The sequence below is a fragment of the Octopus sinensis genome, linkage group LG2 (assembly GCF_006345805.1).
Source record: "Octopus sinensis linkage group LG2, ASM634580v1, whole genome shotgun sequence".
NCBI classification, from domain to species: domain Eukaryota; kingdom Metazoa; phylum Mollusca; class Cephalopoda; order Octopoda; family Octopodidae; genus Octopus; species Octopus sinensis.
Genome location: NC_042998.1, coordinates 106,633,656 through 106,648,647, shown reverse-complemented (window position 1 = coordinate 106,648,647; position 14,992 = coordinate 106,633,656). Strand labels below are relative to the sequence as shown.

The 14,992-nt window shown below is 36.8% G+C and overlaps 1 long non-coding RNA gene across 1 annotated transcript in view; it reads left to right on the top strand.

The window, feature by feature from the left end:
- Window positions 1–14,719, top strand: part of LOC118761116 — a 33,644-nt gene extending 18,925 nt beyond the window's left edge. The window contains exon 3 of the long non-coding RNA XR_004997159.1: window positions 14,574–14,719. This is a non-coding gene — a long non-coding RNA (uncharacterized LOC118761116). The remainder of the gene's footprint in view (window positions 1–14,573) is intronic.
- Window positions 14,720–14,992: the final 273 nt, after the last annotated feature.

Here is a 14,992-nt window from a genome sequence, read left to right as displayed (position 1 = left end):
ATTAAATTCGAGCTTCTATTATTTTCATGCTGTGAAAACACGATTGTCAGACCAGACAAGCTTGTATAGCGTACCGTGTGTTTCCAAACAATCTTTCAGACTCAAATATACAACATGGCTGGTCTTTTCTGCAAAAAACAAACAAACGAGAAAGAGCGCTGGCCTTCATAGGTGGTGGGGTAAGACCAGCATCCTTTCTCGTTCTTGCAAAAAACTAAATAAATAAATAAAATAAATAAATAAAATAAAAAGAAAGAAAGAAAAGAGTCTGAAAGATTGCTTGGAAGCATACAGCACACTATACAATGGCCAACAATCGTGTTTTCACAGTATATAGCTCGAAATGAAATCTTGCGTATATCAACTTATATATATATACAACATATGAGAGAAAGAAAATAGAATTCACGAGACTCTTTATTATACACTACGATCGTTTTTACCCATCATGCACCAGTATCTCGTGGGTGAAATGCTGTACAAATAGTTATGGTGCATCAAAGGTGCATCAGGTAACCGAATAGTGTATATCCAAATTTAAAATTATTACTCATATAATATACATGTACACACACACACACACATACATATGAGAGCTTTTGGCATCCAGAAGACCCAAAATGGCAAGTAAGGCTATGTAAGTGCTACGGGAGGACCGTAGTTAGACTCCCTGCTCGATAATTATATGAGTGAGGAGTCTAATGCGGCTCGTATGTGAGCTTGTATATGTTAAATAAAATGAGACAACAAAGCCAAGGCAGTGTAAAATTTCTAGGATATTTATAAAGAGGGAGGTAGTCTTACAGCTGTTTCAGGGATATGAGGAATATCCCTTCATCAGAGACGATATGAGAGAGTTAGAGTTCAATATAAGAAGTTATTTTGGAAAGGGAGAAATATAGGAACTATAAATGGAAATAAGAGAATAAAAATAAGAATAAAATTGTATGATGGATATTATAGTTGCAGTTCCATTATCCAAGGAAAGTGCTGTGTAGAATAGGAAGAAAGGCTTCTTGTCCATGGTATGTAAATTCCGATAGGTGTTCATATTTTGTTATTACAAATGGATTGTGTGGAGACGTTAATTCTATGTGCTGTTCATTTAGAGGTGTCTTGTGGTGTGAATGAAATTTTGAGAAAGTACTGGTAGGGGCAAGTAGATAGAGAGAAGTGAATAGATATACATGTTAGAAGGAGGAGAATGGTATTGGTCAAAAGGAATGGGAAGGGAAAGAAGAAAGAAAGAAAGAGGAAAAGAAAATGAAAAAGGAGTGCTAGTTGGTGGTCAAGATATTGTGAGGGGGAGGTGAGAGAAGAGCTATCAGGAGATAAAAGGAATAGGGGAAGGGATAGAAGGAACAAACAAAAATGTAAGGAAGTGTGAGAGGTGGGAGGTGGGGTGATATGTTTGAAAGGCACTAAAATGGAAAGAAAGGTAAAGAAAATGATATGATGGTGGGGTGCACTAAAAGTGAGTAGTAAACCTCAAAAAGGAAGGGAAGAATTATACGATATAATGGTCAAATTTATAAAAATAGACGTAAGCATTTATTGTACTAGTTAAAGTGATGGTAGGGGGTGATAAATCAGGGAGAGAAAGAAAAATATGTATATAGATATACGCACACGCGCACACATATACATATAAATGCACACATATACATATAAATAGGCCCACATACTTATGTACCTATACACATATGCATGCAAGTATATATATGTAATATGTGTGTGTGTGCACGCGTGTATATATTCTTTTATTCTTTTACTTGTTTCAGCCATTTGATTGCGGCCATGCTGGAGCACCCCCTTTTGTCGAGCAAATCGAACCCAGGACTTATTCTTTGTAAGCCTAGTACTTATTCTATCGGTTTCTTTTGCCGGACTGCTAAGTTACGGTGACGTAAGCACACCAGCATCGGTTGTCAAGCGATGTTGGGGGGACAAACACAAACATATACACACACATAAATACACACACACACACATATCGCCGTGATAGCTCGCTAGCCACTACACATTCTTTATTTTCTCTCTCTGTTTCTTTCTGTGTTCCTTTGTGTCGAAGAGCGTAGGCTCGAAACGTTAAAGACTTTTTCACTTCCCGAGCTTTAAACTAATACATCTGTTTGTTGTCCACACCACCTGTCTTCGTTTTTTTTTTCGAATTCTCCCTACATACACACACACACACACACACACACACACACACATACTCATGACGGGTTTCTTTCAGTTTCCGCCTACCAAATTCATTCACAAGGCTTTGGTCGCCGCGAGGCTATAGTAGAAGACACTTGTCCAAGGTACCACGCAGTGAGACTGAACTCTGAACCATGTGACTGGTAAGCAAACTACTTACCACAGAGTCACATATATGTTTATATATGTATTATTAAACAATTAAAAATTAAACAGAATGCAACCTAAATCACCACACAGTACATATACCGAACACCCCTTATGTAATCTCCAACACCCTAATTTACTTTCTAAAATCTTATTTTTTTAACTTTTCAGTTTTTAATTTTTAATTATTTGATTGTTTAATAATACATATATAGACATATAGCCAACTGGAGACGATGTTTCCTGAGGCTAAAACAACAGTAACATTCATCCCAGTTGGGACTACCACATTACGTTGGCAAAGGATGAAGATTTCAGCTTCCGGAAACCGGCTCACTGCCTACGAATTTGGATTGTAAACAACTTGCACTCTCCCTGTCTGCTGGTCTACAGAATGATCTATTTAGATACAATCTAGATGACATGATGCGGTTTGTTCCTGTTCGCATTTGCATATTCGGAGGATTCACTCGGTATTTGACAGTTAGAAACATCTGAGCAGGCTTGCGAGGCTTTTGTACTTCCCTCTTAAGTCCTAGCGTTCAAATATAGCGTTCCAATCACCCACTATCACTAAAGAACGGGATGTCCCAAGGAAAATCTTTAAATGCTGGAACAAATCAGTGTGACCTACCTCTGTTGGGGCGTAGATGGCAACTAATCTGGAGGTTTGACCTTTGCTGCTAGTTACGTCTGGTACCATCAACTAATCTTATGATTCCAAGAATATAGTCCTTATCGTGAGACGTAGACTTTTCTTAAACAGCACAGTAACTGCGCCTCCTGATTCCAGTCGACTTAAATATACGTACACCATACAGCCACCCAAAATAGGTGCAAAGGCTTGCGGCTCAGAAATCCTAGTTTCGTTGATGATCGCCACATCTATATCTAGTGACCTGAGGTCGTTGAGCAGGTTTACAATGCGATGCCAGGTTACATGCAATCACACTGTCTATTCTAAGTAAGGCCATGTTTAATAGAAGAAGTGTGAAAGACCCACTTATTTTATCCGTATGGAGAGACAAGTATTCAGTACCTTCGGATTTGTGTGGTAGTTTCCACAAGTGATTCTTCAAATAGATTTTGTTACAACAACAACAACAACAATAACAACAACAACAACTACTACTACTACTACTACTACTACTACTACTACTACTACTACTACTACTACTACTACTAATAATAATAATAATAATAATAATAATAGTGAAGTACATCTTGGAAAAGTTGTATAGGTGTGCAAAGAACTATTTTACAAACACTTACAATCCTTGTAGTTGTGATTCCTGGATCTTAGCTGTGTTTTTATTTTGCAGAAGTGATAGCGATATATTTGAAAGATCAGTAAAGAAATGAATAAAATACCTTACAATGCTCGGTTACATCTCTTTACTTTCTGCTTATGTTCTGATGTGTCCATATTCCAGAGAAGTCGATTCTACCTTTCATATTTCCGAGGTCGATAAAATATGTATCAGTTAAATAAATAATGAGCTCACATCGACAATTCCTTCAGCAGTGTATCTATGTTAGAAATCTAAGCCTATTAACAAGTGAATGCCACGATTCTTGTAATAATTGTTCCGTTTCACTTATTATGTTTAACACTATAGTCAATGTGTTTGCAATATCAGTTAAGACATTATTCTCATTGTTTTATCCAGAGTGGACCAAAAGTCACGAAACGGGCTATGTGGTAAGTAGCTTGTTTACCAACCACATGGTTCCGAGTTCAGTCCCACTGCGTGGCACTTTGGGCAAGTGTCTTCTACTGTAGCCTCGGGTCGACAAAAGCCTTGTGAGTGGATTTGGTAGAGGGAAACTGAAAGAAGTCCGTCGTATATGTGTATATATATATATATATGTGTGTGTGTGTGTGTATATGTTTGTGTGTCTGTGTTTGTCCCCCCAACATCGCTTGACAACTTAGCGGTTCGGCAAAAGACCGATAGAATAAGTACTAAGCTTACAAAGAATAGGTCCTGGTGTCAATTTGCTCGACCAAAGGCGGTGCTCCATTATGGCCACAGTCAAATGACTGAAACAAGTAAAAGAGTAAAAGAATAATTTTTCTATTTATAGGTGACTTTTTCCTACCTATCTATATGTGTGTGTGTGTGTGTGTGTGTGTGTGTGTGTAATTGCAGGAGTGGGTGTGTGGTAAGAAACTTGCTTCCCAACCACATGGTTCCAGGTTCAATCCCACTGCGTCTCCTATTATAGCCTCGAGGCGACCAAAGCTTTGTGAATGGATTTGGTAGACGGAAACTGAAAGAAGCCCGTCGTATATATATATATATATTATATATATATATATATATATATATATTATATATATATATTATATATATATATATGTATATATATATATATGTATGTATGTGTATATATATATTATTATATATATATATATAATATATATATATATACATATATATATATATATGTATGTATGTATGTATGTATGTATGTATGTATGTATGTATGTATGTATGTATGTATGTATGTATGTATGTATGTATGTATGTATGTATGTATGTATGTATGTATGTATGTATGTATTTGTGTGTCTGTGTTTGTCCCCCCACTATCGCTTGACGACCGATGTTGGTGTGTTTACGTCCCCGATAGTGTAAGTACTAAGCTTACAAAGAATAAGTCCTGGGGTCCATTTGTTCGACTAAAAGCGGTGTTCCAGCATGGACGCAGTCAAATGACTGAAACAAGAAGTATAAAAGAATAAATCAAAGGTGCAGAAATGACGTACTTCGAATGAATTAAAAGGTAACGTGATCCAATGGCAGAATGAGAAACCCATTAATCAGGTACTCCAAAACAGTCGGAAGGACGAGGACGGTCCGTGTGAGCGTGCAGTGAATAGTCACTTCAATGAACAAATAATTAAAAAAAACGAATAAAAAGCGAAAAGAGATAAAAAAAACCGAAAAAATCCAACGTGAGGGACGTGCGCAAGAATCATATTAATTTGGTGCTCGGTGAAACGAGAGCTGTTAACGTTTCGAGTATATATCTTCGTCGGAAAGGAGAAAAGGAAAAGTCCAAAGAAGAAAGAAAATCGCCAACGGCTCACGTGTGGTCACATTTTTGAAGTGACCGGAAGTGGTTTTTTAGGGACAGGTGAGTAAAGATGGTTAATTTGTGTGTGTGTGTATGTGTGTGTGTGTGTGTGTGTGTGTGCGTGCGTGCGTGTGCGGTAGCATGTGTGTGTTAGCGTGTGTGTGTTAGCGTGTGTGTGTTAGCGTGTGTGAAATATACATATCAGGCTCAGTAAAAAGTAAGCAATAAATCTCAACAATGCAGAAATTTTATTCATTAATGTAAGTGAGGAAGCACTCCGTCGGTTACGACGACGAGGGTTCCGGTTGATCCGATCAACGGAACAGCCTGCTCGTGAAATTAACGTGTAAGTGGCTGAGCACTCCACAGACACGTGTACCCTTAACGTAGTTCTCGGGGATATTCAGCGTGACACAGAGAGTGACAAGGCCGACCCTTTGAAATACAGGTACAACAGAAACAGGAAGTAAGAGTGAGAGAAAGTTGTGGTGAAAGAGTACAGCAGGGATCACCACCATCCCTTGCCGGAGCATCGTGGAGCTTTAGGTGTTTTTCGCTCAATAAACACTCACAACGCCCTGTCTGGGAATCGAAACCGCGATCCTACGACCGCGAGTCCGCTGCCCTAACCACTGGGCCATTGCGCCTCCAAATGTAAGTACAATTACAATCAACACATTTTTGCCAATGAGCTACAAGTTTGTTTATTCCGGTAACGTAAAAGTCAGGCGTTCTGTAGCTAATGAACTCTTTGAACGCACTTTCAGCATCGGCATTAGAAATTGCTTATAGCATTTTTAGTATCACTGAAGTCATGACGAAAACATTTTTTAAACAGGCAACACTAATGGAGATTTAAAAAAAAAATTTTAATGTCTATTTCTTATTTTCACGATGGCCGGTCGCTTGACTGTTCAGGAGCGAGCTAAGATAGCTGCACGCTATGAAGTATGGAATTCCATTGTTTTTGGTTCAGAGGCGGTGGCGTGCATAGAAAAGCAAGCATGCATCACTACATTCGGTGACAATAAGAAGTTGTCATGCAAAGCTGATGACCACGAATTCTGTGAACGATGCAAGAAGTGGCCGTCCAACCACGTCCAAATCAGCGGAGAACGTAGCAACAGTGCAGGAAATGTTTAATCGCAGCCCGCAAAAAATCAACATGTCAGGCAGCTCGTGAAAGTGAACTAACAAGACACACAATACGTACGGTCTTGCATAAAGAATTGAATTTTCGTCCGTGGAAACTCCATTACGTGCAGAAGTCCAGAAGTCCAGAACTCCGAGAGGCCAGATCTCACTCCTTGTGATTTTTACCTGTGGGATTACACAAAAGAAACGGTATACAAGACAAAATCTCGCACACTTGGGACACGGATTTAGGAGGGTCTCAATGATATCCAACACAGTGACCTTCAGAAGGTTGTTCATTCCATCCCTGGCCGTTTGTGGAAATTGCTTGACGCCACTGGTGCTCACTTTAAAATATGAAGATTTACTTTTATCTTCCGATGTTGTAAAGGACATGTATCATTTATTTCAATAAATTTGTAAACGGATTATGGATTTTATTGCCAATTTATAATGCCTACTTACTTTTCACACACCCTGTGTACCGTTGGCGATTTTTTTCCCTCTGTCTTCCCTTCTCTGGATCTTTCTTTCTCCTGTGTTTCCGACGAAGAGCTCAGCTCGAAACGTTAAATCCTCCTTCTTCCCTGAGCGTCCAATAATACTATATTTGTTCTACGTCCTCGCGTTGTTGTGTTTTCTCTTTGTGTTTTCATGTTTGGATTAACTATATATATATATATATATATATATATATATATATATATATATATATATATATATATATATATATATGGATCAAAACAGTTTGATTCAAATTCGTTGATACTCTTGAGTTTCAAGCGCGATGCTAGCCGTCGCACTTGAAACTCAAAGTACCAACGATTTTGAATCAATCTGTTTTGATCCATACATGTAACTCCCAATAAATTGGTTGAGTGCCCTTCTTTCGTTTGTTCATTCACTCGTATATATATATATATATATATATATTATATATACAATTCATAAATGAGGGCAAAGGAAAAAAATTCTAATGCCAATATGCCGAAAAATTGGACATATTGTTCATTAACCATATAATTTTTTCACATACGCACGCTACTCGAAAAAAGGCTGAAGGAAATTTCTAAAATTTCTAAATTTCTGTCAGCCTTTTTTCGAGTAGCGTGCGTATTGTGAAAAAATTATATGGTTAATGAACAATATGTCCAATTTTTCGGCATATTTGGCATTAGAATTTTTTTTCTTTGCCCTCATTTATGAATTGTTTATAAATTTAACTGTTAAAGGTATTTTTTAATATGCTGGCCATTGATAAGATTTTTTTCGAGAAAATATTATTTTTTCGAAAATAATTTTATCCTCACATTTGATATATATATATATATTATATATATATATATATATATATATATATATATCTGTGTGTATGTGCGCGTGTATATATATATGTGTGTGTGTGTGTGTGGATGTATCGATGGATTGATGATACTGTGGTAGTGTAAATTTAAAACAAAAAATTAAGAACTTATTAAATACTGAACACCTTCGTGGATTTTATAATTATATAATTTGAGGGCTTTGCAACATTTACTTACATACCTATATACGTACATATATACATACATACATATATATACATCAATACATACATAAATACATATATATACATCAATACATACATAAATACATAGATACATACATACATACATACATACATACATACATACATACATACATACATACATACATACATACATACATACATACTTGTCTAATATCAGTAGTTAATATAATATTGATATACTGCAAGGAATATTAAAAGGCTAAGACGGTTTTATTACGACTTCGTATACCAACTGGTGTTGATTGTCTATTGTTTGACAAGGGAAAATAAAATTGTTCAATGAATCAATTACTTAGTAATGCCGTTTCAGAGGCGCCATTTAATGTTACCACATTTATTAATACAGGGATCATTAAAAATTAACAAGAAATAATTAGTGGCTTTGCAACACAGGCCTTCAAATATACTTTACTGGTGTAGAACATTCTGATAAAAGAATATGAGCATCTTTTCATAAAATTAGTTTCTCACATTGGTATTAACATTCATATTATAAGAACGGTAGATGCTCCTAATGTACCAGGAGTGTAGACGTAGTGACTGTATAAGACTGTGTATAAAATGTTTTTAATTGTGATGTTCCTTTTAACCAGATTTTTATACCGAGGATAGATAATTTGTCTTGTTTTCAATTTTCATTATTCATGCGAAATGAATATATTCATTTTTGAGATTTAGATTTTCATCGTTGTTGTTATAATTTTTCGATATTATGGAGCTTAGCTGTTAGAAATCTAAACAAATTTCTGAGGAGAAATTTTCTGCCATTATGCAATGATAGGGTGGAAAAGATTTAAAACGAACATGAAAGATAATATGCAATATTAATAATCACTTTCTTAAAATGTCCTATTATGTTCACTCGTCAGCTGCTTTTGTCTCTTCTGGAAATGTTCAGTCGCTAAGTCTTCTTTGTTGCGTCGTATGTGATGCTTTAGGATGGGAGATTAGATCTATAATAGATCTCAAGCATTGTGATCTTTTGTATCTGAGTCAGTCTCGTTCCCCTTTGTTAAGCTATTAGTGGCAATGCTTACGTGTTTGATGGTAACAGTAATGTTCTTACTATTTAATTCACAACTAAGTACTTTGAAAAATGTTAAGTGACCAAGCTGTATACTTTCTCTTCTCTGCAGTTGTAAATTTTTATTTATTAGACTAAATGACATTTTAATTTCTCAGTAGACTGCTTGACGATAACCCTGATTTTCAAGTTGCAGATTATTTGCTGAATACCATTTAAAGACGTTCATAATCATCAGTAGTGAGTGAGCATTGCCTCTTCCTGTATAATATCCTGTTATACTGACTCGTTTTTCTATGAAACTTTAGGGTTAAAAATAGAAGCCTAGTACAATGTAAGAATACCTATTTCTTTATTACCCACAAGGGGCTAAACACAGAGAGGACAAACAAGGACAGACATAGGTATTAAGTCGATTACATCGACCCAGTACGTAACTGGTACTTAATTTATCGACCCCGAAAGGATGAAAGGCAAAGTCGACCTCGGCGGATTTTGAACTCACAACGTAACGCAGACGAAATACCGCTAAGCATTTCGCCCGGCGTGCTAACGTTTCTGCCAGCTCGCCTAAGAATACCAGATGTATCATTACCTTGAAATATTCCAACGGATAGTTTCTCAAACTAGCGTTTACTATCGTGATATCAATATTAGCAACTATTCACCAGTTCCCTCACGCCAAAGCTGACTGAGAGAATGTTCTGTATAGTAAATACAAATCCAGCAGGTTCTTATTTATGTAATATAGTGAAATGATCAACTTCGATCAATTGAGAATAACCAAACAAATGAAGTGATACCAAATACTTCTACAGTTAGTGGGGGTGTTAGACCTCAGTTGTTCTCTAGTTTAACCGCCAGACTTAGGCGTATTTAGTGGAGTCTACTATGATTTGAACATTCAGGTGCAAGTTTCTATTTAGAAGAGATCAATATCGCCCTCTACGTTTATCCCGAATATCTCAGAATCTATACACAATGTCACTAGTGCTGTTCTTCCACCTTTAACTAACCCATAAAAAAAAATCATTTCTGAGTACTTTCTCTCATCTCACTACCTTGTTGTTTATAAGGAGTAAGTATTGATACTATATTTTTTTCTGCTCCACTCTACGATGAGTTGTTTTGGTTATTTCTAAGTGTTGTATTTGTGTGTGTGCGCGTGTGTGCGTGCCTATCTATCTGTCTGTCTGTCTGTCTGTCTGTCTGCCTCTCCCCCTCCCCCCTCTCTCTAGCTTTCACACTTTCTCTGGTTTAAAATGTCAGTCTATTGCAATACGTGACCATGGAAATGATTCTAAGCCAGCTCTACTCACAAGCATTTACTTTATGGACAGCAATATCTTATACGGGCTTCTTTTGCCAAAGAGTTAAGTGTCTTTGCGAGAAACAGTATCAACATTGATAAAACCAATAATCATTGATCTGGTGACGATGAAAGGAAGTAACAGTTATTGCTGACGGAATCGTAATCACGCCGGGCGAAATGATTAGCGACATTTCGTCCATCTTTACGTTCTGAGTTTAAATTCCGCTAAGGTTGACTTTACTTTTCATTTCTTCGAGGTCGATAAAATAAGTACCAGTTGAGTATTTGGGCCAATGTAATCGACTTACTCCCACTCTTGAAAATGCTGGTCTTGTGCCAAAATTTGAAATTAATGTTACTAATATCAAGACGTGGCTGTGTGGTAAGAAGCTTGTTTCCCAACCACACGTGGGCAAGTTTCTTCTACTATAGCATGGGGCCGTCCAAAGCCTTTTGAGTGGATTTGGTAGATGGAAACTAAAAGAAGCCTGTCGTATATGTATATATGTATATATGTGTGTGTGTTTTTGTGTCTGTATTCCTCCACTCCCTCACTATCGCTTGACAACCGATGTTGGTGTGTTTACTTCCCCCGTAACTTAGCGGTTCGGCGGAAGTGACCAATAGAATAAGTATTTGGCGTACAAAGAATAAGTCCTGGGGTCGATTTCTTCGACTAAAACCCTTTAAGGGGGTGCTCTAGCATGACCACAGTCAAATGACTGAAACAAGTAAAAGAATAGAAGAATACAGTAGTGATACTAACAATCTTATCAACAATGTAACAACAACAAGAGCAACAATTAATAACATTATTGGCAGTAGTAGCAGCAGCAATAAAGAAATAACAAGAACACGGAAAATAAAATGCGTTATTCAAAATCTCTTTGGTGGAGTGTACCTTCTTTTCCAGATAAGAGAGAAAGGTTAAAAAGCGAAACAAAAAAAATCTCACTCAGATGTCGTGATTCGGAAATCCATCCATTCCGAAGGAAACTCGGAAAATTTAATATCTTTCACCGAAGTAATTACAACTAGAGTATGAAGCGCAACAGCCTGAATGAGAGGATGCAATGCATTAAATCAAAATATTTTTCGTGTGGTATCTGACATAGCTCCTAGGCTTGAAAGCAAACATAAAGATGAGGCAGGGAAAAACAGCACGAACACCAAAAACAAAAGAAGACTATGGATGAAATTGTAGCAATGCAATTATTTCAAATCATCTAGGAAGATGGTAAAACTCCAATTCTAAAGAAGGCAATAGTTCTTCTCTGGGAGCACAAGACACTACTTCTCAAAATCTTCTCACGACAACGAAAGGAGAACTGCGACAATAAGAAAAATAACAGCAGCAACATTTTTCTCTTCTTTGCAACAAGACCTATTCGTAATGGAAAATGAACGGTTAAAGATAGGATGTTAGACATAGAAAAGTGTGGATAATAAACCACAAATAGACATTAAAAGAAAGCATAAGAAGTTTCGATATTTGTTGTTGAAGAAACAATAAGAGGTTGATGAGTAAGTTTGAGGCTGCAAGAAATAACGTCTTTACGGTGATGGGTGGGGATACATCCCCTGGTTATGACGGAATAACTTACAAGAACAGAATGTTGATGCAAATACGATTCCGTTTTAGATAACTGTAAACAACGATACTCTCGTATGAGTTGGTGAACTCATTTACTTTTAATGAAAAGATGGCAACTTTTTTTTTTACTCTATCTAGGAAGACCAGTTGCATAAAAGTGTATGAACTAGAAATCGATAGGAAAACGAGATTTGTCGAGCAGTCGCAGGATTTTCTAAGAAATGCAGCAGCTGTTGCTGAAACTTGAGTTGCCTTTTTTTTCTCCCCTTGCTCGGTACTTATTTCATCCTTTTTCTAAGATATGAAATACAGAGTAAACATTGGTGTTAGAAGGGTTAACTAAGTTGGATATGAACAACGCAGGCTACTTCTGTTTAAATGTACCATTTATCACTCCATGTCATCATAAAACACATACGCAAAAAGACCAGTTTATACACATACACACGTTTATACATGTTTATACACATACACACATACACGCACACTCGCTTGCTCGCACGCACGCACGAAAGCACGTACGCACGAAAGCACGTACGCACGCACGCACGCACACACGCACGCACGCACACACGCACGCACACACACACACACACACACACACACACCACACACACACACACATTCACACCGATGTGAATATGCCTCGTGAAGGAGATTTAACAATATCGAAATATCTCCATTTTGGTTTTGAAGACAAGCTCCATTCTTTAGTGTTTTGTCCTTCTGTCCCAAACTTGGAAAGTGCACCGTAGACTTATTGAATCAAATCCACCATGATTGTGAAACGAACTTAAACCATAGAACCATATCTGCTCTGTTGTATGTATGTATGCATGTATGTATGTATGTATGTATGTATGTATGTATGTATGTATGTATGTATGTATGTATGTATGTATGTAATTATGTATGTATGTATGTATGTATGTATATAATTATGTATGTATGTATATCATTATGTATGTATGTATGTATATAATTATGTATGTATGTAATTATGTATGTATGTATGTATGTATGTATGTATGTATGTATGTATGTATGCATGTATGTATGTATGTATGTATGTATGTATGTATGTATGTATGTATGTATGAACATATTCAATCGGTAGATAATTTCTAAAGTGACACAAGACTGAGATTTTCGAGCGTCCGGAGGGCGGCTTCTTTTACCGGAAATTAGCTAAAAAAATGACATTGTCCGTAAGTGTAGACACGAAAAACATACATGATTTCTCTGTCACGGTAAGTTATGACTGGGAGGCTTGGAAGGCGTTGATACAAATTTGTAACGTAAAATATCATTTACCGGATGTTATTCTAAGAAACAAAAAGCAACTCAATTTACTGTTCCAACAACCAGAATATGTAGAAATTATTTTGCCCGTTCTCATTTCCAGAAGCAAATTCCGCAGTAATCAAATTTAAAAAAAATATTTATTGGCAAGATGAAAGGCAAAGTTGAACTCAAATCCCTCCAATATCAGCTTTACTGTTCATCGTTGCAGATTCGTTAACATAAAGTACTAGTCAAAGCACTGAAATCGATGCTTTCAACTACACTTTTGCCTCAAAATTCCTGGAAGAAATAAGAAATGTTTCCTTCTCGAGCCATGCCAGGTTCATAAAGGCCGGTTTCCCGGTTTCAGTGGCGTATAAATTCCCCACTTGGATGGGATGCCGATCCGTCGCAGGATTACTCATTTTTGCCAGCTGAGTTGCCGGGAGCAACGTGAAATGAAATGTTTTGCTTAAGAACACAACACATCGCCCAGTCCAGGAATCGAAACCACAATCTTATGATCATGAGTCCAACACCCTAACCACTAAGCCACGCGCCTCCACCAAAATTCCTGGTCTTGTGCCTTATTTAGAAAAAAATTTATTTCGCAAACTGGCAGAATCGTTTGCACGTCGGATAAAATGTCCAACGGCATTTCTACCGACTCTTTATGTTCTGTGTTCAAATCTTGTCTGACATCCTTTCAAGACCAATGAAAGAAAGTACCAGTCAAGTGTTTGGATCGATGTAACGGACTTATTCCTCTCGACAAAATTTGAATTCATCCGCCGAGATTGACTTTGCCTTTCATTCTTTCGAAGTCGATAAAACAAGTATTAGTCAAGTACTGGGGTGCGATATAATCGACTTACTCCCTCCCTTAAAATTACTGGCCTTGTGCCAAAATTTGAAGCTATTATTATTTTGCTGCAAGATGGCAGAATCGCTAGCACGCCGGGCAAAAAGCTTCGTGCCATTTCTTCCAGTTTTAAGTTTTGAATTCGTATTCCACCGATGTCGACCTTACCTTTCATCCTAAAATAATGACAGCCAGCTAATATCAGAGATTTGTATACTTTACTAACTTTTACTGCTAAAATTCTGCAACACTTTCTACGGCTGAATGAATATTTTCTCGTACAAAATTATATTTACTAAGTATCAGATGAGCACTGGAGTCGATGTAACTGACTTGCCTCTCTCCTCAAAATTTCAGGCTTTGCACCTCCGTAGGAAGAATTATTTTGCTGCTGTTATTTTTTGATTCAGTTATAAGAACTTGAAGGGGTCTTTGATGTCTAGATGCCAATTTTGGTATCTTTCATGGAACCCGCTACTATAAATGTTTTATTGACTACTTTATGTAAAGACTGTAATATGTGGTAGTTTTGTCTAAATAAATGAATTAAAAAATATCGAATTTTGCCTGTTTCTTGTGATACGAAAGAATAGCCGAGAATTTCATATTTTTTGTCTCATCCCCGAAAAAAAAATTTATATAATTTTGTTTGAGAAAATATTCGTTCAGCCGTAGGAAGTGTTGCAGAATTTTAGCAGGGAAAGGTAGAAATTTACACAAATCTCTGATGTTAGTTGGATGCCATTAGCTGGTTTGTCTTCATGTCGATATTTTAC